Source organism: Mytilus trossulus, chromosome 12 (assembly GCF_036588685.1).
Source record: "Mytilus trossulus isolate FHL-02 chromosome 12, PNRI_Mtr1.1.1.hap1, whole genome shotgun sequence".
Lineage (NCBI taxonomy): Eukaryota > Metazoa > Mollusca > Bivalvia > Mytilida > Mytilidae > Mytilus > Mytilus trossulus.
Window position 1 is genome coordinate 58020653 of NC_086384.1, and position 24039 is coordinate 58044691.

A 24039-nucleotide genomic window follows, 5' to 3' on the forward strand; every position below is an offset into this window, starting at 1 on the left:
AATTTGACAAAGTCAGCTAGATTTCAACCAAATGAAGGACCAGGAAACATAGAGCGCAGGCGTCCAAAAGCTTAAGATTCAATTAAGACATGTGAAATGTCTTCACAAAAACAATTTTAAAAGATCTTTGTTGTCGACGTATGCGCTCTATGTTTCCTGTCCAATTATCGATGGAAATTCACCCATTTTCATTGATTTTTTTGTGAAAAATCAACACGAGTACAACTTGTGACGTCATAATGAAACGCAGAAACGTAATTTTTTTAACAAAATGGTGTATATCCTAGCTAGTCAATGTATTAGCTATAATTTATCGTGATATTGGTCGATAAATCTGAATTCGAAATTTACACTAAAAAAGGGGGCCATTTTAGGACCTTATCGAACATACTCCTTTAGATGGGGAATTTTGATTGAAGGCGGTTGAATTTATATTTGGGATAAGGTTTTTATAGCACGTGCATATCCTTGAGGGATTTGAGTTTAGTGTTTTCTTACCATTTCGTAAAATCAGGATTATTTAAAGGGTTATGAGAAGATAAAATGAGGCCGAAAGTCATAACATTGAATTAAGAGTTACAGTAACGGAATATATATAAACAATTTATAAAACAGTCGAAGAATTCTTATAAAAACTATATTGAACAGCCCGACAAACAAAGGCGTATATAACAAGACAGACATGAAACAAATATAGGTCCGAGAAAACAGTTATGATGTAGTGAATTTATCTATTACAGAAAACAACAAAATTCTTTTAACAAAAATTAGCACATGCTCGATCCAAAACATATTTTTAAAGTGTAGTGTATTTATTTGGGGACACAACATCCTAATTTATGACCTTTTTAAACTGGACCAGATCACTAATTTATCTAACATAAAATTACTATGAACTGTTTAGACATGTAATTTCCATTCCATATGACTAAAATATTATAAGGAAATAAAATTGAATCAAATGTAAAACACTGTCCGCATAAGGGACTATATTCGTAGACAACGAAAGAAGGACGATAACTGTGTCCCGGACCTATTAAAGAAATTATAAGAACACTTAGTAAAGCCATAGATGGGGGCAGGATAAAAAAAATAGCGTATAAGAAATAGATCATTAATCATAATAATAGAATAAGTAGACAGCTCTCTCACAAGCAAAAAACCCCTAGCTGTAAAAATATAAGGGCAAACACTACAGGCACGGGGACACATTCTACTAAATCCACACAGCACGAGTAACAAACCCTGCAGAAAATATAAAAAAGAAGATGTTGAAAAATATAATAAAAATGATAGGTCACTGCGCATTACTCAAGCTACAGGACGTGACAAATTGACACATTTTGTATGGATTACGCAGGAAAAAACACCATTTTGTGATTAGAAACTAAACAAAATGATAGAATTGTTAAAAATTTAATCCAATTTAAGTTAGAATCCTTCAGAAAATGCACTGTTTTAGGGTTACCTCCCCTTAAAATGCCAATTCAATTTTTTTTTAAACAACCAAAAATAATCATCATTTGCAAAAATATTAATATTATAAGTTTTATTCTTATAAATTGATTCTTTTAAATGAGAATTCACATTAAATATATGCATACCTGTATCAAATTTTGCAAACTTGATAGAAAATATTGTCTTTTGGTTCTCTATGTTTTACAATCCAAGATGGAGGAAGACATCCATACCACCTTAAGGGGGGTTTATATTTTATTATCCACCATTTTACAGTACTTGCACATTAATTGTATTATTAATGTATTCCCGTCTTGTAAATGAATGAAACATTTGATACTGGAAGAAAATAACCCCAGTGTGATTGGTGAATATAAATTTGTTCACTAAAGGACTTTTTTCGACCAGCAGAAAAACCTTTTCAAAAGAAAACGCCCTGTTGGCTGAATGGGATGTACAAGTAAGCAGTTACGTATGGTCAGAATGGGAACGTTACATTCGAAGCTTCGTGTAGAGAGAATACCACACACTCTGTGACATGGCAACTCTTTGTCCCTATCCAATATACCCTTATTTTCAAGTGGAAGCCAAAATTACCCCGACCGTCATCCCATGTATGAAATATTTACCACTGGCCGTAAGCAACCAATCAATTGTCTTGATAATGAATGAAATATTTGCCACTGGTCACTAAGCAGACAACAATCAATCAGTATATGACTTATGAACTGCTTATCATTAAGAACATTTTGTTTTGTGGTTTGTGAACTAAGAGCAATTGGATATTATAATAATAAGGGGAAAAGTTTTATTATATATGAGTTCTTTCCGTTTTGCAATGATCTGGTAGGGAATAAAATCACCATAAATACCAGGATAATAATTTTTGATTCGCTTTTGCAATGATCTGCTAGGGAGCAGGTTTCTCGGCAAAGCTCCTCTAACCAGGGTAGGAAATTTTTTTAAATCTTTCTTTCACAGGGGTTGAGTGTTGTCGCAACAAGTTTACTCCGCAGAATGTTAGTATATGCATCCAAGTCGGAACAAAAGAGGGACGAAAGATACCAAAGGAACAGTCAAACTCATAAATTTAAAACAAACTGACAACGCCATGGCTAAAAATGAAAAAAGACAAACAGAAAAACAATAGTTAACATGACACAACATAGAAAACTAAAGAATAAACAACACGAACCCCCTAACAAAATAGGGAGGTTGAATAAATAGATATTTGTAGAATAACGCCCATCTTCCTGCAGTTTAATTCTTACACCATTGCTTTACGATAACCGTAGTCGGCCTATTATGAAGCTTAACTTTTGAGCACATGTCATCTGCCATCAAAATCCTAAAGCCCTCCATAACATTCTACACACTTTGATGATTGATTGATTGTTATAGAACAATGACAAATATTTCATATATGTTAAGGTCGAGAACAAATTATCAACAAATACAATATGTAGATCCTGTAAGAGAGGCAATCCGAGATAAAGGTCTTTCTTAACACGAGTCATCAGAATCAACATTTCAATTATTACCATACCTGGCTGCAAACTTGTACATCCCGCACAGCCAAATGAACGCTCCATTTTGGCGAGGGTTCTACTGCCGGTCGGGGAAAAAACAATGGTGACCATATTTATATTCCCCAGTCCTCCCTGGGGACACAAACTTTGTATGGTGACTATTAAATATGATTTTAAGTTGTGCTCTTTTTTGATATGCGACTGATCTTGTAGATAAAATATAAAAACCAACCAATCTTCGTCGAATTATCTTTTGCTCTTTGGTGACTCGTGGAAAAATGCAGGTTTTTTTACAATTTGGATATCAGAAAATAATCAAAATGTTGCATTCATAATTAAAGAGCTTGTAATAAAAGATTTGTTCAAATGTTCTTGCCATATCTCATGTTTTGAGTGGCAATGATTAATTATCATTGTCTCTTGTAACGACGTCAGACCAAGAAAACTCGAATAAGTTTGAATTACAATTCAGGTAAGTACATAAATGTAATAGGTAGGACCAAGTGATTCGAGAAGCTTAACAATATAAAACTGGTTGTCAGAATTAGATTATACTATGCACTTCGATTATGCTGTAGTTGATGATATTATTTGGGAGACAAAAAAGCTGTTTTTTTTTTATAAATTAAATGAACTTTGTGTGCTGTTTGGCTTTACGATATTTAAAGTATTGTTATAAATCCATTCTTTAAAGAGGCACAATATGTTTTAAACTCCTGTTCACTGATTTCACTCAAATTCTCATATTTGATCAACAAAAACTAAAACGTGTATCCAAATTACAAAAAGTCTAAAATAAACAATAAACAATGCATGGACTTCATAGTATGTATCGGCATTTTGTGCGGATTTTTTTTTGTGTTTATACGTCATCAACCGCAAAGGTTGACTAGGAAATATAAATATGGCCACTACAACTGTTCTTCCGTCAGGCAGTTTAATCATTGGCAAAGTCGAGCGTCTGTTTGACTGTGCGGGATGTACAAGTACACAGTCACGTCCGGTCAGAACGTTAAATCCGATGCCTTGATGAAGAAAATGAGAACGGAAATAGGCAATGTGTTAAAAAGACAAAAACATGACCTAAAATCATGTTAAGAACCCTTGCAACAACTTTTTGAGTGGTCCTTTTGTGGCAGGTTGCGAGGCAAAATATCTGCCCACACTCAATTTACTCCAATTATCCAGTGGTAGTCCAAATTTATCCTTTGATAACCACCGAAGACTGCTGACGGTCATATGACCCGTTATATGCTCAAATAAAAAGCGACCACGTGCAATTGGAAATTTTCTAGGTCTGTTTCATTCATATTGTTGGTTAAAAAGTCTGTTTATCATCGTTTATACCTGTATATGAATGATTGTTTATGGATCAAATCATTCAATGAAATGGTTCATCCTTATTTCACTTTCAATGCTGACATTATTTTCCTTTTAAAAGCTGATTGTATAGGTAACCCAACTACAGATAAGGGTTTAAACTGAAGGTCACATGAACACGTATTCAATGAGGTCGAATTATTCACTTACAAGTGAAAAATATATCAGAAATATTCCTTAGCTTATTTTGACATAGTTGAAACAAACTGTATAAAACGTATAATTATTTAACTATTTCACTTTCATAAATGATTGAAGAAAAAAAATCATATATTTTGTTTACGTTGCTAATGCCCTCTTTTAGTGAATAGAAGGTAAATTACTAATTGTAGCTACTTTTTAAAGTTAAAGAAGACAATTGTTAATTTTCAAAAAGGCAAAATTCGAGTAACACAACGTTTTTGGCAGTCAACTGTTAAACCTGTTTGAAAATAATTGCTTGTTTGCAGAAGTTGAAGATGTTTAAACGTCCTAAACGACAATTTATCATAAATTAGATGACAATGAGAACATACAATACCTAAAAAAATAAATGAGATGACAATGAGAACATACAATACCTAAAAACATAAATGACAATAGGAATGTCCATTTGCCATTCTTGAAATAAAAGGTACTTTTAGTAAATGTTAATACAAATTTGTTTTACAAAATTTATTTTCGCCGCCTGGTCCAAAGGGCCAAGTGAACTTTCCTCATCACTTATCATCCGTCGTCCGTCGTTAACTTTTACAAAACTCTTCTCTGAAACTACTGGGTCAAAGGAGTAGGTCCGGTAATGACCGATTTTGGCCTCAAATTTCTGGTTCATCTGACGAAAGATTTTGACCACTTTTTAAACACTTAAGTGTCTATATTTCTTTTGAATCCATTAGTTAATTTGAACGATTTTAACTGATTCTGTCATTAAAAATGATTCAATTTAAGCTCAAATATGAAAACTCTACCAAATATGCCGAAATATGTCACTCTTCAGATTGTTTTTGTCAAAAATGAAAGTGGCAGCGCTGCATCCGTGTTCATCCTCAACCTGTATATATGTTATGTATTATCATAAAATACAACTTACATTTCAATATGAAGGATGAACACGAATGCGGCCACTTTCGTTCTACACTAAATTTAACTAAAATGCTAGAATTGTGAAGACTTAATGGTGCTATTACTCGATATATGTGCATTGTATTGTCAAAAACAGCCCATATTTAATTGCAGAAGAATTCTACTGTCCAATAAAAAACTGAAAGTTTACATTTTAACATTTTTGTAAATCTGCTATATTTTGGGCCAAAAAGGGGTCAACATCTTTCGTTATATGAACCTGAAATTTGAGGCCAAAATCGACCCGTACCAGACCTACTCTTTTTATAATTTACAGCAAAGTAAGACCTTCAAATAAGTCAACATGACCAAAATGGTCAATTGACCCCTGAAGTAGTTATTGCCCTTTATTATGAAATTTAAAAAAAATTCATAAATTTTGTAAATGTTTGTTAATTTTAACAAAATATTTTCCACTGTAACTACTTGGCCAAGTTCATTATATAGATAATTGTAAGCAGCCAGAATGTTCAGTTAAGTAAAATCTACGAACCCATCATTGACATCACCATCACCATAACACGATTTTGTCATGAATCCATCTGTGTCCTTTGTTTAATATGCACATAGACCATGGTAAGCGACACAGACTCTTAAGAGCCTCTAGTTATAATCACTTTAAACCGTGTCTTTTCAACGAATAATTTATGTTCAGAGGTGATATCATAAGGTAACTGAGATAGAAAATATGATATTTTGAAAACAAATTTCTTTGCACGAAACTTACACTCTCTGACCCATTAGAAAAAAAAAGAGGAAAAGTTTGTACGAGTTTGATATTTTATTGTTTAAAATAAGGGTATGAATAGTGAACTAAGAGTTTTATCAGGGTTGATACATTCCATAAACGAGGTAAGACAATCCTATTCGTGTTACGTGTGTGGTACAAAAAAAGAAACAGTACAATCGACCTTAATAAACAGTTAAACAAATGTTCAAATTCTGTACATACATGTAAGCACGGGTTTTTGATTGTTGTAAAATATAAATATTAGAGGTGTCGGGTATATTTCAAAACACATAACTAAGAGACAACTTAGCACAATTCAATTCAGAAAAATGCAGAAAAAGGTTTTGAAAAAATAAACAAACTGATATGAATTTGCTGTAAACAGGTCCGAACCACAATAATTTTGACATTAGACTACATTCGTGTACCATTATTGACTAGAATAAATGTGTATAGGATTATGAATTCTAAGTGAAATATCTTAGCTATTTTAACAATGGAGACAATATGTGGTTATGAATGTTTATACTTTTTCCGTTGCATAAGAGAGATTTCTCAGAAGCTCATTAAACAAAACTGAAACCAACTTAGAAGCCTATTAACAACTGTTTGAGGGGTCCATAGGTGGCCTGTTGCAAATCTACGTAAATACCTCATTTCCCAGTGGCTATCCAAATTAATCGGTCCTTGAGTGTGACTTGGGAATAGAAATATGATCACTGCAGGTCTTCTTCCGATCGGTAGTAAAGCCTTTGACAAAGTGGGGCGTCCGTTGGCTCTGTGGGGTGTACAACTACGCAGCCACGTCCGATCAGAATGGGTACTTTAAATCCAATACATCCTGTAGAGAGAATGCCATGCCATCTTTACATTGAGAACCTTTTTAACAGCTATTTGAGGGGTCCGCAGGTGGCCGCTGGTATAAATAAAGTTCTATTCCTATCCATTATACCCTCATTTTTTGTGGCTCTATAACAGGACCTACTTATGTGATGAATTTTTAATTAGTTCTTATTCTGAACTTGCATGACATATTTGCCACTGGACGTTAAGCAACCAGCAATGGACGCTCAGTAAGCATTAATCAATTAATATATAATTTTTACAGCTTAATGTTGACATAATAACCTTCAAATTATCACGTGTTGCTGTTGATTAGTTTTATCTTGGGTAATCTCGATTTATTAGACTAATACAAAGATATTATCAACCAATTAATAATTCATTCAGATAAAATTAGGGTAGGGACATGTTAATTTAAAAAAAAAATAAACTAGTTCTGCATGAAAATAAACACCCACGCGGCAATGTTTCTTATAAGCGTGCTCGAATAAAAAAAATCAAATTAGTTCAAACTAGAATGGCTGAAATATAGATATAGAATATAGATCCGTAACATTTGTTTTACGTTTAAAGTTGTTAATTGATGCATAATATAAATATCGTTTCAACAAAAGTTGCTCTGGGTAACTTAGAGGAAAAAGGGAATTTTACAAAACAGAAAAGCAATTGACAATAAAATAATATCCATCTCAATTTTGTTCTCATGTATATTTCAAACGAATTTCAATTAGACATTTTTTAGTTTTGATCGCACGGAATTATGAGAGGTGTTTCAGTTAATTGCGCCTATGGAATGCTGTCTCATTGACACATATCCAACATCTCCTTTATTAAGACTTTACAGCAATCGAAACTCTAGTTATATTCAATGAACTGTATAATTGTTAATACAACGAAACAATTTAAAAATTATGAACCTCGATTTATGTTCTCACAAAACTTTAACGGATTGTGTGCACCTAAATGAGCGGTATCATATGCTACTTGAATGATATTTCCACGAACAAAATATTGTTAGATATATGTTTGTATATTCAAAAAAATCTGATCAGTGGAGTATTCAATGTAACTTCAAATTTGTTGTGTGCTAAAAATTATCTAGAATATAAATGATTTTTATGAAGGTCCTGGATTCTTTTCACAAAATCTTAAAACGGAAATTGATTTAAGATTACTCTAAACTATTTAACAAATAAGAAGTAATGCGAAAAAAAAGTTGGAAAGCTAATCCAGTACAAACGTCAGCTTTCAAAACCAAGCATTCAGAAAAGTTGTAAGTCGGCCAAATTCGGCTAAGCCAGTCTATATCGGAAACCCTTAGTGTTTTGAATATTTCAACATGTTATTAAAGGTAAATTGATATTTTAATAATACTTCAAGTTAGGACAAACATAATGTAAAAAGTGTTTTCTTGAAATGAAACTATCGTAATTAACTCCGGATGCGAACTCCAGGTTTGTCCATCACTTTAGTTTAAAAATATGGAACTGTGGTATGAAAGCGAAGGAAATAACTTTCAGCAAATGGATATGAGCAACTACTTATCACCATACAGGGTTCAACAAGTTGTAAAACTAATATGGAACAAAAAACACCGTCTTCGGGGTGATAATGCTAATGAAACCCCTCCCCCCCTTCCGAAAAAAAAAGATATTCGTATTTCTGCTTTAAGGATAAAACTGCTTCTTTTATTGGGCTGAAGTGAATGGTTTTTTTACCATTTTTATAATTTTTATATTCATTAACATTTCTCCTACCGGATTTTACGAGTTCTGCATATACATCTGTTTTCCCCAGGAAGTTTTTTCCATTTCCTTTCATAAGGAGGGTATTAAAAACTCCTTTTAAGGTTCTGTGTAAGCTGTCAGTCGAGTGGAATATCTTATGTTTTACTTCAAAATTAACAACCACATGTCCTTTGTTTCCCATCAAGCATGGTCCTGTGACTTTTTCTGGCAGGTTAATTTTTGGTTCTCCGAACTCTTCTGTAACATTGAAAAAAACATTATTCATTAAACCATAATCTTTCAGAATAACATTTCTATTAAATTGATTAAGCTAAGATAGAAATCACAATGGGAAACACGATGAAAATAGTTGCCTGATCAATACATTTTAATTGAATATTTATAGTGATGCAAACAAGGGGGTATCGAAAGAACAATCTATGAGACAGTATTTTTTTTATATTAAATCGTTATCTCAAAGTATACACAGAAAAATTAAAATACGGGTATTAATTTAAACTTGTCATATGCTTGGCAAAACGTCATATGACTTTCTGCCATGTTTTTGCAAATCACAATGACTTAATCAGAAAGTATTTGCAAAAGACATTTATCTATGGTGAACAAGTTAATTGTCTCTAAGTAATATCACACTTTAATACCGTAAATTGGGATTTCTCTGGAAAGGCATGTATTTTATTTTGATGTGTGTAATTTTGGGGCTTCGTCCGATCGATGTCTTCAATTTTGGAATAGTAGTAGTGAACAAGTTCATTCATATCTGCCTTATTTACCCGTTTATTGATAACATATGAATGACCTTAACCCGAATAATCCAGAGGTTATATAACATTCACTACGATCACCCCATTATCCTCGAGAACAGAAGTGGATAGAGGGCGCTGAATTATTCGAGTTGTAATGACCTATACACAAACTAAACACGACAAAATAACCCTAATGAAAGAATCGGATACGGATGTAATTGCAAATAAGTCCGTATCGCAGGGTTCAAAGCTGAATGAAAATATGAAACAAAATCTAAAAGATTAAAATCACTTTTTGAATAGATTATTTATATTTTTACAAATTTTAATCTTTATCTTAATAGCAGTACATGTTGATCTTTTGACGATTAAGGATCTAAATGTTAATCCTTATGCCTCCGGCAGTACATGTTAATTAACTGAAGATAAATAATTACAAGGAGTTTTGATATGATAAATTACCAATAACGGCGTCTAATCAGCACTAGATTGGCACATTTATGACATGTGTGAATGAAAATTCATATTGTGTTTTCTTAACAATTTCAGAAAATGACAATTAAGTAAAAACCATATAATCTTGTTGTCAAATCATACCAAGTATTTTTTTAAAAGACTATGGATAGAATTGTAGGAATTATACGGACGATATAATAGCATAACGTATACTTCCCAATGATTAATATTACGAAATTATCATACAGGTAAGCGATTTCTGTGTTTCAATTTTTAGTCTTTGCTTTATTTTCGAGTGTTTAATTTTGGCACTTTCATTTGAGGCACCAATTAAACCAAAATAAAACTACAACCAAAGTAACCCAATTTTCGGTAACGCTTACTTACCTGCAGCACTTGCAATTACTGCATATGTTTGCGTACGGAAATAGCAAATCAATTTACAAAACTTGAAAAGTTTTTGGATGAAGTTGCTGACTTCACTCTGGAATAGGCCGTCATTTAGAACTACTTTGTTTTTAACATCAATAAAAAGAATGATACTGCCTTTCTCGGCTCCTTTGAAAAAGATGTTTTCACTGTTGACATGGTTGAGATCTTCTTTTAGCGAATTTATACGATGGACTACGTCTTCACTATCGTCTACTTCATGAATTATTATTTTCATTTGTGTGTAGCCCTCCTTTAGATCTTTAATAAAAAGTGCAAATTTTTAGAGATGAATTTATTTATTTGCAATTCTTTTCTTCTAAATGAAGAAAACAATATGTTATAGCGTATACTGACGACTGATTTTTTCAAACTTTGCCATATAAGGGGAAATAACTCATGTAGTATTTATTAATGAATGTGTTAAAAATTATACATATTTTGCTTTGAAGATAGTAAACAAGTCTTGTGACCTCAATTGTGTTCTTTTTTTCAGAAGTTATAAAAGTCATCTTTTCATGTTTATCTTTAAGTTATATCAAATAGTTTTCTTTTTAAGACCCATAGCTTGGTTTGTGATGTATAACCTTTATAAATTGTATAACCTTTACAAAATCTTCTTTTGTTGCTCAATCTATAGCTTAAAAGTCCACAAACTGTTACTTTTTACTATATTTTTGCAAAAAAAGCGTGATATGAATTACATTTTGTCAAATTGTCTTATTCTATCAATTTTGATTTTAAAAGACACCGTATCTTCCTTATTTTGATTTAATTTGATATAAAGATGATAAACAGGACAAAGTTTCCAACATCCCCATCATGTGCAAAAGAAATGAATGGATTTGAAAAGAATATTATAATGTAATTGGACCTTGTATTTGTTGATATTATCCTGCAGCATGCTATTGAAACAACTCACTAAGTTATGAGTAAGCAAATACAGCTATTTAACAGCATACCCGAGGCATGTAACTAATTTATATGACACTTTGCAAAACAAAGGAAAGACGAAAAGTATGAACTATTTTTTGATATGCTTTTTTTTTTATTAAAAGTTCCGAGAAAAATTGATAAATAAGTTCTTGTTTTCGAGCTCAATAAATGAATAATTACACGTAAATAAACAAATGTAAAAACTAACTTTTACTGTGTATGAATAATGTGGTAAACTAAATTTATATTTGGATTAAGAGCAATAAAACAACATGTTTAATTTTACCTTCTGCTCTAATCTTTTCAATTGCTGCTTCTGTCGACTTTCCTATAAAAATATGAATTTCTTTTCCTGGATTTCCAATAACAAACCTGAACTTTTCTACAAAAGGAAATTTAATAAAAAAACAAATCAAAATGTTCATTAATTCAATACCATTGTTATCGTATGACAAATAAAGGCAACAGTAGTATACCGATGTTCAAAACTCATAAATCGATAGGAAAAAAAAACCAAATCCGGGTCATAAACCAAAACCTAGGGAAACGAATTAAATACAAGAAAATGACGACACAATATTAAAATGTAACACACACAGAAAAGAACTAAGCATTAGACAAAATCCGATTCGAAACGTTATATATTCACATAGACATAGTTTAAATTGACCTCTAAAGAGGTTCTTTATTAGACAGCTTTTATTCACATAAAAACAAGATTTAGAAACCAAAATCTAAGAGATGTTAGTGACCTACCAAACCTCAAATTGTCACATAAGTTAGATTATAGTATTTGTCGTCATACAAATCGTTATTTTAATTCGTTCATTCTGGGCATCATACAATTGACGAAGCTTTGAAGGTTGGCAATGTGTAATATATCAATACACTATTTTAAGTGCTTTTGCATAACTTAGATTGTCATGCTCTGAAAGAAAAAAAAAAGGATGATTAGGTCAACACATTTTTGGGAACACACACATCAAGGCGCCAAAAAAACCATACCTTTCAATTGTTCAATATCTGCTCGAGCATCGAGTAGTTTCTTCTCAGTTGCAGGATCAAGTACACAAGTCTTGCATTGCTCGACCTCATGTGCATATCCATTGTTTTTGGGTTTATTCATGTAAGCATCTATTCTCTCTCCGACTGCTATAAAGGTAGCGAAAAAACCTTCAAACACGGGTTCCGATATGTTAGCATTCACTCTATGAACAAAGCTATTCCGTTCCAGCCTTATACGTTCAATGTCATCACCTATTTTTAGTTCTATATTATTCGGGTTCGACCCCCATTGTCTAGATGGTGGCGGTATAGGAAGCAGCTTGACAAAATTTACAATTATTTTGTAAGATAGACTTACATCAATTTTGGTATATTCATCGGTCATTAATGTATCTACCATATCAAGCTCAATTCTGTTTAGTTTTCTTCTGAAAGGAGCATTCCCCATAATATCGGTGTAGAGGGTTTTTGCTGGAGTTCCGGTTTGTGCTATTAATCCTTGCATTATCATTGGAAATACTTCCATGACCACCATACTGCACTTTGCACATCTGTTCTTGTCTAGTGGTGAAATATATATGGTTGCAGCTGTAAATTAAAACGCAAACACCAATAACCATGATTCATTAAATCAGTTAAATTTCAAAAACAAAATGGTTTGATTGACAAAATCAACGTATCAAAATTGGCAGACGACTCCTTATAAGAAAAGATGCCATACATAAACAAATGTAAACCATTAATATTTATTTCCTCATTATCTTGAAAAGATAACATACGGGTAGAATCTTTATATAACAAAAATGATCAACTTGACAAAGTCGTCAAATAAGTGAAATATCAGAAATCAGAAATCGTAAGAGAACTTATTCTATGAATTAATCCTTCGAATCGACGATAGTTATTACAATTTTGTTTCTTTAATTGTCCATTATGTTGAAAACTATTATACATAGAGGTTAGCCTTTAACGGCACTAATTATATAATTAATAAATCAGTAAGTTCAGATCTATTTATAGGTAAAATAGTAAAAACCGTTGGAATATAGTGAACATAAATGAATGGCTAATTTTATTAAGGCACAATTGTTAGTTAACAGTATTGTAAATATTTTTTTTTATCAAAATCCTCATAAACGACTGCTATTGAGTTATAAAGGTCTCCCTGACGTCTTGTTTAACATGTTGCTACTCAAATGCAACGTAATGAGATATGTAGCATCAAGAATTGTGTTAATCTTGATAATTTTCCCTTTATATATTTAAGTTGATTTTAACTTCTGAAGTTTATGGTATAGAGCATTAACAGTTTTGTAAAATTGTAGAATTGTGTCTAGCCATAAAGGGTTTCATTTGGTATGTTTATTGTATTTTTTATTGTTTAAAATATAATAACTTAAAAAAAAAACGCTGGACTGTATACATCTAGACTTATTCTACAATACGGCATTACCATTGATTTCTTGCATCAGTGTCAGTTCTTGAAGCATACCAGATATATTTATATCAGAGCTGTGAATCGTTTGGTACAACTGTAAACAAGTATCTTGAAAGAGATATTCATCTACTCTCTTAAGCACCTGTTGTGTTCTGTTTTGAAATTCTTCGTAATAAAGTTCTGATATTTCCTCCGTCTTCCTACTGATAACGTCATTTGCAGCATTAAGTATTCTCTGAACATCATCGCCGATTTCCACTTCTGTATCGTTTGGAACATTACCCCACTTACACGACGGTTCATGCAATACATTTTCGTATCGCAAAATTTTATAGCATAGTTCAATGGTGAAGTCATCTATATTTGGAAGTTTTTCCATTAAGGATATTTCATCCACTGTAAATTCGATAGGTATGTGTTTCTGTTTATATTTCACTTGTAAACCTCTGGGACTAACGCATTCTTTAAATATTGTTTGCATAACTTTTGGGAAAAGTTTCTTGACAATATTGCCTAGTCTTACTTGTCTTTCTTTAGATGTAGCAGACATATTTATAGTTGTTGTGTTCAAATTATATACTACAATAATAATTTATAAACATTACGGAATGTATTTTCGGCAATGCATACATGTGATATTTGATACACGAAATAAGAAATTAACACAATATATAAAAAAGAAGATGTGGTATGATTGCCAATAAGACAACTATCCACAAAAGACCAAAATGACACAAACATTAACAATTTTAGGTCACCGTACAATACTAATTTTTATAAGTATGTGTTATTCAATTGGTAAAAGTTTTAAATAATTCCCTAACGCAAACTTAGTAATATTTGCCTGCATTGTAACATCATAACCGTATATCCGGAAAAGGATATTCTATATTTGTAATTGTAAGAACTAAAGTAGTATGAAGAATGGTATATATGTTGCAATTTACTAATATACATATTACAGTGCAAATACAGAGTCCGAAATATTTAAATATGAATTACAATGAAAAAAAATGAGATCATGTTCTGTCAAAAACTTCTAGATAGTTTGCACATTTGCATAAACAACATAAGAAATCGGAACACACTGTTAAACTCAGAGCAGTAAAACTAAGTTTATTTTGCTATATTTGTTCGGAAAAGAATTCAACTTTCGCTCTACATATACATGTTTTCAATCTATTAGGGCGTTGCAAGATGATTTTAAATTCGGTTTTAATGTGTATTTTCATCAAAATCTGTACAGAGTGAGAGTTTCGTTTAATTTTTATCAAATTTGAATACATTATGAATTTCCTCAACAGCCTATTTGAAGTAAAGTAGCATAGTGATTACTGCATTAACACTTGTATTTTGAGGATTATGTCTTAATATATTATATGTCTCGCTACATATTAGTCTTTAATAATCTTTAATTAAGACAAACAGTTTAATTCTAGAAATGTTTGGCTCCACAGAGGTGTACATCAGTAAATGTTAATTTTTTCTATCGATAATTTTTGAAAATAAATATCAACCTGATCATTTTCTCCAATGTTGGATGCGAGGTTGGGTATACAGCACTTATATATGTCAATTTAGCATACCAGTGAAACTCATCAATCGAAAATAAACAGACAACTCAATGTCTAAAAATAAAAGGACATACAGACAAACAATAATCACATGACACAACATAGAAAACTAAAGAATAAACAACACGAACCCCACCAAAACTAACGTTGATCTTCTGTGCTCCGGAAGGGTAAGAAGATCCGGATCCACATGTGCCATCGGTCGTGGTGCTTATGATATTACAAATCCAATAAATAGTCTAATTCGGTAGGTCAGATTTATGAAAGGGAAGGCGGTTGTAGTTACGACGTTAGGACCATATCCGAAATTATTTGTGAAACGATTTTCCATAACGGTCAACCAACTCGTGATGGCGTCCGTAAACTTTACCAATATTTGTTTGCAACTTCACTATTTGGAACTCTTGATTTAAAAGCTTCTTTGTGAGAATCAACCCTCTATCAAGAAACTCATGATAGGAAATGCAAGCACGGGACTATCGTATCTATTGGGAGAAATATACACCGTATGCGGGTGCTGGTGGAATGTTGCTATTTAAAAATTGAAAGTTCACAGTTGGAAAGCTGAAATCATCTCTTTTGTCGTAAAGTTTTGTTTTCAACCGACCCTCATTGCCAATTTCTAGATGAAAGTCAAGATACGAGGCACACTTAACTGTAACTGTGTTAACCTTAATCTCTAGTTCAATGGGATAGATGCGTTTGACATAGTCACCAAATTTTGAATTATGTAGCGTTAGAAAATCATCTATTTATCGGAAAGTATTTTTCAAGGATATTGCTTACTTCTTATCTTTCTTCGTAAGAAGGTCCTGTATGAAGTCAGCCACATAATAATAAAGAAACAAGTCGACAAGAAGAGAGGCACAATTTGTTCCCATTGGAATACATATTCCAACTTGCATTTGTACAACATCATCTGAGCTCTCTTACATTGATTTGTTTTCTCAGTTATCATTAGGAAATTGTCAAAAATGTCCAAAAATTGCAATTTTTTAAAATCCCTCCTTTTTACATTTGACCACAATTATCAAACAATATGCACCACTTTGGCATTCAATGACATGCTTTAATCGAAGGGTATTATATAAATGTTCAAAATAAGACATAGATTAGCCGTGAGGTATATCGGTTCATTATTTTTTTTAATTTACCTGATTTGTCACTCCACTAAACAGTGTATGTAAAGTGCGGATCCTAAAATATCATTTTCACTGTATATGCCAGAAATTTCTGATGTAGAATGATAAATAAACAGACGACTTTTTTTATTTTTGAAGAAAATGAAGAAAATATGTTAAAATGTACATGTCAAGAAACACATAATACGAATAAAACAAAGTAAGAGATGTGAACGGGTTTTTTTCGCGCCTAAAGCCAATTAGCTGTGAACTATATACTAAAATAGATGAATATTTAGGACATTTCACAAACAGGTCGTGCAGGTGTTTTATAACTAACATGTAAGATGTTGTTGCAAAAAAAATATTCATTTCAACACAATTATTAAAGTTGTATAACGTAGAATAGGTTTTGTCATTCAGTTTCTTCATATTGAACTGAATTCCACTATGATGCTTTCTTTATGCGAGTCATGTTTACTGTCGAATAATGATACTATTCTTTCATTTTCACTGTAGAGCGAGTCATTAGTATTGTATATGCGGAGCATTTTCACTGAATGATTTTTTTTTTATCTATTACAGCATGTAAAGCAAGACTTAAGTTAGCTTGTTTGCTTTGTTTTTTTTATTGTACAATCATTATGATAACACTCAATTTAATTAAAATATAATAATTATATAAATACAGGTTGAACTATGCCGACATGCATTAGGAAATTAGCTGTAAAGCCTTAATTTAGCCGACTTGCTCAAAGAATAGATAAAGTAAGAGACGGATTTGATAGCATTTAACTTACGGAGGAAAGTTTGGGTTTAAAACACTCTAAAATAATTCAATAGAAATATCTTTTGTTTCAAATGTATTCCATTTAATTTCTTATAAATCGTATAGGGATCTTTATCCTTGTTATTTTTTTATCCATTTCCATGACACTTCACCACTAATTACGTACATCTTGATATAGATTGAATCGTTGGTTTTCTCGTTTAAAAGGTTTTACACTGGGGCCCTTTATAACTTGCTGTTCGGTGTCAGCCAAGACTCCATGTTGAAGACCGTATTTTGACGTATAACGGTATACCATTATAAATTATGACTCGAATGGAAAGTTGTCTCATTGTCACATATGACATCTTATCTATATATGGCTCAAACCGAAACGAGACGAAACATAAAGGGATAAAACACACTTTTTTAATATATTTTTAATAGGCTTAATATGAGTCAGAAAAGAGTAGAATAGTGGGTCGCGTTGGGGTATAAGCGTGACGCTGAATTTCCGATTTTTTTGTATGCGTGACACGTCGAATAATTGTGTCGTGAAAACGAGAAATAAAGTATAGCGGGTCTCAGAAATTTCAAAAAAAAAGAACTGCATCGTATAAGCGGGATACGGGAATCTGACAAAGCAGTAAGCGGGATCAGGTATCAGACCCCCCCCCCCCCCCCCCCAATGAGACCCCAGAATAAGATATTTATTTATCTCATCATATTGTTACAGTCATGCCTTCAACAACAAATGTATCCCATGCATGCATTTTCATATTTTGGTCCCTTTTTCAAGTTTGTGGTCTCCAAATTTATAGTCTTTATGGATATTTGGGGTTCTTTGACATGCTGAATCTAACCGTACCTCCAGTTTTGCCAAGTTACCGAAATAGCCGACATAGAGGTACTAAGGGTCTAAGATCATCAAACATGAATTGTAGCATGCATGTCGTGTACACTTACCCAAATGTGCATTGTTTGACCTGTGTGGTAGTATCCACTCGCGGGTCTAGAAATCGTTTCATAAGTAAGGCCCAATAACTGACTGAGAGGGGGCCCGCTCCAGTGATTTCATATAAAAGTGACCAAATGTTTTCCCAAAAAGGGGGCAACCCCCTGTCCCCCCTAAGTCCTCCTCTGGTATCGAGCTATGTTTTACGGATCATTGTTTTTGTATCAAGGGTGCTCTACGTCACGTACCAATGCAAACACAAAAGTTCGCCCACACACCTTACATTTCATGTTTTAATGACTGTGGATAATTTATGTCACATACCGTTTCACCTTATACAGTAAAAATCATGCAAGCAACAATCGAGTCAAAAACATTTATTCTTCCGAAAACTGTCTTTTTCAGAATAAGGAAATTGAAGCAGTTGATGGTACAACTGGGAAAGTTAATCTTTTATAAGCTTTTCTGTCACCATGCGTTTCAAGATGCATATTTCTCTGTTCGCAAGTGTTTGTATTGCGTGGATGATAACGTCCTCAAATGTACTCGTCTTTGTTTTACATAGACTGCACTTAAACTCCGCCTTATTAACCTTTGAATTAAAAAAAATACAGAAAGATAGCCGTACGGTGACCTATAGTTGTCAATGGCTGTGTTTTTTTGTTCTATTGACAATCCTATCATATCTTTTTTATATGATAGGAAATACAAGCCCGGGAATATCGAATCATTTAGAATATGTCTAGTCCACACGCAGGCTCTACTTGAATGTTGCTACTTATATATGGAACGATCACAATAATGATGCTTAAATCATCTCGTTTGTCAGTCAATCGATCCATTTTGTCAATCAATGAGTTTAACTGCTCCTCTGGAATCTTTCGTCCGTCTTATATACAAAATAAATGCAATAACCGAATCTTCAATTTGACACTTTATATGAGTGTTTAAATGCTTCAAACATAACTTAAATAACAAATAACAAAAATCATATTGATTTATTGAAACTGGCAGTAAAACTGACTTCCACTCAAAATTAAATCTACAACGTACGAGATATGCATGCTGTGATTGGAAAAAAAATGAACAATTTGCTTTAACAAAATGAAGTAAAAAATGTATTTAATAGTGTTGTCAACGGTTAACCGGTTAACCGGTTAATCGGTCGAACGACTGAATACCGAATACGAAAAACGCTAACCGGTTCACTGGACTTTTTTCAATTTCGATAAATTTGATAAAAATTTGTGTGGTGAAAATCAAATCATTAAATAGTTATGTTTGATTTGTCGTCGTGGTAATTAGTTTGACAGATCAATTGTCCAGTATATTGATTGCTATTGTTCTTCCTAAAAACATAATTGGAGTTATAGCATGTACAATGCCCTATAGTTGTTAATTTCTGTGTCATTTTGGTCTCTTGTGAAGAATTGTCTCATTGGCAATCATACCACATCTTCTTTTTTATAATTAATCATTTCAAAATGAAACACACCCCATTATTTTCGGAGACAACAAGAGAAAAGGAAAGAATAATAGGTTTCAGACATATGACATATTCAATTCTACGAGATTAAGATTTTTTTTTGATTTTTTAATCTGAAATTGGTATAAACGCTATAGTTGATACGGTGTATTTGATTATTAAGAGTCAAAACGCCAGGAATCCTCACAGAAAAGCCTGATAATGCAAACGGAAAAACTTCAATTCTAAAAGCGTATTTATGACTTGGATGAAAGGTTGTCAAATTGACACTCATACCACATCTTATATTTATGTGTAGGGTTCTATTGATAAGGCTTGCAAACACCAACTTAAATTACCGGTTAACCGGTTAATCGGTCGAACGATTATCCGAGTAACCGGTTAGGCAAAAGTGTACGATTTGACAACACTAGTATTTAAGAATAATAAAATGTATTTAAGAATAATAAAATGTATTTAAGAATTATAAATTGTATTTAAGAATAATAAAATATTTACCCCGAATATTTAGATTATACAAAGTATAAATACCACTATCACATTTGTGTTAATAGTGAGTCATTTTGTCCTTAAGATGTCTCATGTTTAAGTACATAGTTTTTCCTATCTTAATATTGTTACAGGACATTTAGAGTTATATAAGAAAATAATAACTGTAACTTGGTTAAGAAAAAAAACAATGTTGGGAGAAAAAATAATCATGTTCAAGGTTAATATTACACTGCAGGTTTACGGTGTTTGAGAGAGACATGACATATTGTTTACATGAACTGTTATTTAATCACAGAGCAGATAAAGGCTATAGATAATATGGACTTCATACGTGAGACATGTACTTGTAGTATGTGAAGCGGTAACAATCACTATATAGCTTACGTCAGTAACTATTCTGATAAATCACAATGACCGATTTTTACAAAATCAGTTAATCTAGATATGTTCGGTATTTGAAATAAACGTATCTGCTCAAGCATATTTTTTTCATACATTGTCTACTTGACTGTTTTAGACGCTTGGTACACTGATGTTTTGAAAGTTTATCTTTGATTTTAAACAATTGATACAAAATTAATTAAACATCCACCACCGACATGATAGAATCAGCCTGATGCACATACAACCGAATTCGTCCATTGAGTCATTTTAAAAGTCGGTGGAAGTTTTGTTGTTTTTGTTATCTTTTAGAAATGAAAATTGATGAAAACTGAAAATTTATACAAGTTACAAAATGTACAAAAATTAAAGCAAAACGTAATGAAATAAATAAGCTGCAATATAAATTAAACTTTTGATATGGAAGTGGCAAATATTGTAAAAAAAAAAGAAATGCTCATTAGCTATTTTTATCTGCATATCACTTTTGCTAACTACCACTTGTAATTTTTCTATTCATCAATCTTTATATTGTTGATCAATATCATTTCCAATAGAATTAATAATGGAAACCGGGAATATATACGAAGGACAACCACCGGACCAAAAAGCAACAACATTCATCATAACCATTGATCTCTAATGCAGAAAAAAAATATCGAATATTGAGTATATAAAAAAGAAGATGTGGTATGATTGCCAATGAAACAACTATCCACAAAAGACCAAAATGACACAGACATTAACATTTGAAATTGGTTTCAACTGGCCACTAAATAACAGGTAAACTTTATATTTTGTTTAATTTGAATTGATATGACAAAGTTGTGAAATTTTAAGAAAATTCTTTGATAAGCTTAGCTTAACTCAATTTGGAGTTAACGGAATATCATTGGGTTTTAATTTCTACTTGATATGCATATTCCTTTGCTTAATCTTTAGTTTTCTATGTTTTGTCTTCTGTATTATTATTTGTCTGTTTGATTTATTTATTACCCATGGCGTTTTCAGTTTATATTCAATCTAGGAGCTTAAATGCCTTCTAGTATATGTCGTCCCTCTTTTTTCAAATGAATTCAAAAGATTTGATCATTGTTTTATTTCAGTTGTCTCAAATATTTCGTTGTTGCCATAGCATTTTCAAATGTTGAAAGGACATCGGTTATTTTCTTGAATACATGTAGTTATCAAAGGTACAAGGATTATATTTTAATATGCCAGACGCGCGTTGCGTCTATACAAGACTCACCAGTAACGCTCAGATCAAAATAGTAATAATGCCAATTTATTAAATTAAATTATTAAATTAAATCCTCAACGTTAAATTTCAAACTAAACTAATAAAGGCAACAATAGTATACATGTATACCGCTGTTCAAACCTGTAAACATTTGAATACAAATAACAAAATCGAGGTAACAAGCTAAAACTGAGGAAAACGCATTAAATATAAGAGGTGAACAACGACACAACAGTAAAATATAACACACATAAAAACGGACTAAGCATTAGACAAAATCTGATGAGATTAACAAATACAACAGTTTAACCAAAAACATGAATTTGGGATAGAAAAGTACCGTGCCACGGCCATAGTAATGTGAATTCAACCTCAAATATAAGAGAAAACAAACGACACAACGGAACACAACTTTGAAATGTAACACACACATAAACGATCTATAATATAACAGTGGCCATATTCCTGACTTGGTACAGGACATTATTTAAAGAAAAAAAAAAGAGACAAGAGCCTATCATATTAAAAAAAATATATTGGCTTGAGTACAGAGTTTTTTTGTCAAGTACAACAGAAAAAATTGCACACAACGTGTTATTGCATATGATATAAGATAAAAACCATCACTGGAAGTTTGCAAATTAGATTATCACCACGTTTACTGTTTATAAACCTAGTAACCATCTAAACTCAAATATCCAAAACATTCCATAAAAACACCAAACAAAGGAACATAATTGTACAAAGATGTATGTTTATCATTCAGAAAATTGTGACTACCATGGAATGGAGTAATATTTTTTTGCAACTGTCACATTTAAGGAAATGTTGTATCCGACCATATGTGCATGCAGCCGGATTCGACGTACTATAATTAGATGGTATTACGCTTAAAGGAGACTGTTTTGTTGAATAAACTAGATGTAAATTTGATAGTCAGCTTTTGTCATAATCAGTGTAAACATTTGCGAAAAAAAAAAATAATGCAGGACAATATCTACAGCGACTCGAGCAGTAGTTCTTAGAAAAATCAAAATCAAGCCGCACCGTGATGGAATATAGTTTGGATCAATAAATAATAAAATAGTTATCTCATCTGCCTACAAACAGCTGAATATGATACAAAAGATGACTCTACGACAATTAATACAACCAGACCTCTTTTCTAAAATATTATGTATCTTTTGGTCTATGTATATCTCTCATTTCTTTTAAATTTCAACTCAAAACGGCCAAAAACTCAAAGTATTAAGGTACCTTTCACACTTGTATGCAAGTCATACGATAACAAATGAGTTATTAAAGTATTCCAGCTGAATCAAGTATTCATACATACATGTATATATACTGACTCTGTGACAGTTTTGAATATTTTAATTTTGATTTGCAATATTTCACATTACATTGTAACAAACTAGTTCAATGGAACATGTGCAGCTTGTCATATTAGGTGCAATACCACAACTGTTTTTATTTAAAGTAAAGTAAAGTGTTATGCTATCAAGTACTGCCAAATTTCACATAACATTTCATTACATTTGTTATAACCAACATTGAAAGTTAACCAATCAGATGTTCACCCCTTTTTTTCTTGCTAACAAGCTTCAGTAACCGTGTAATCGCAAGTTTCAAAATTATTCTATAGAAACACAAAATAAAAAAAAATGGTTGTTTGACTGCAATTACATGTAGTTACTTTATCAATTTCCTTCAACTTTCAAATTCGAGGAACTATGTTTGTTTCTATCCTTTTCGAATGCAACCGGATGTGACGTTCTATAATTTGGTGGCATTACAAATCAAGGTTATAAAGCTCAACAACGATTATCGCAACAATCTTAAAAGTCAAATTTGATCGTCATTTAGTCAAAGAAATTTTTTTTTACTTACATGTTTGCCTAAGTTACTTTTTAAAACAGAAATTACGTATATGTGATGTCATTTATAACCGAAAGTTTTTGTTGGAAAAGATCAATATTGTAGATTTCGAAAACCCTGGGGCTAGATATCAGAAGAACATTAAAGCGATTAGATTGGAACGAATGTGTGAAACGGCAAAAGAGAGCATGTCAGGGTTTGCAATGCCAAACAGTTACAAATGGAACAGACATAGACACTTTGTTGATGCAAACATATGAAGATGCTGAGTTTTGAAATGCTTTTCTTTTCGCTCAATTCAAAACAGTTGAATGAGGGCTATAGAACTGCAAAAGCACTCTACA

General features: G+C 32.1%; 1 pseudogene; it reads right to left on the bottom strand.

Moving 5' to 3' along the window:
- Window positions 1-14349, bottom strand: part of LOC134692625 (uncharacterized) — a 59318-nt pseudogene extending 44969 nt beyond the window's left edge.
- Window positions 14350-24039: the final 9690 nt, after the last annotated feature.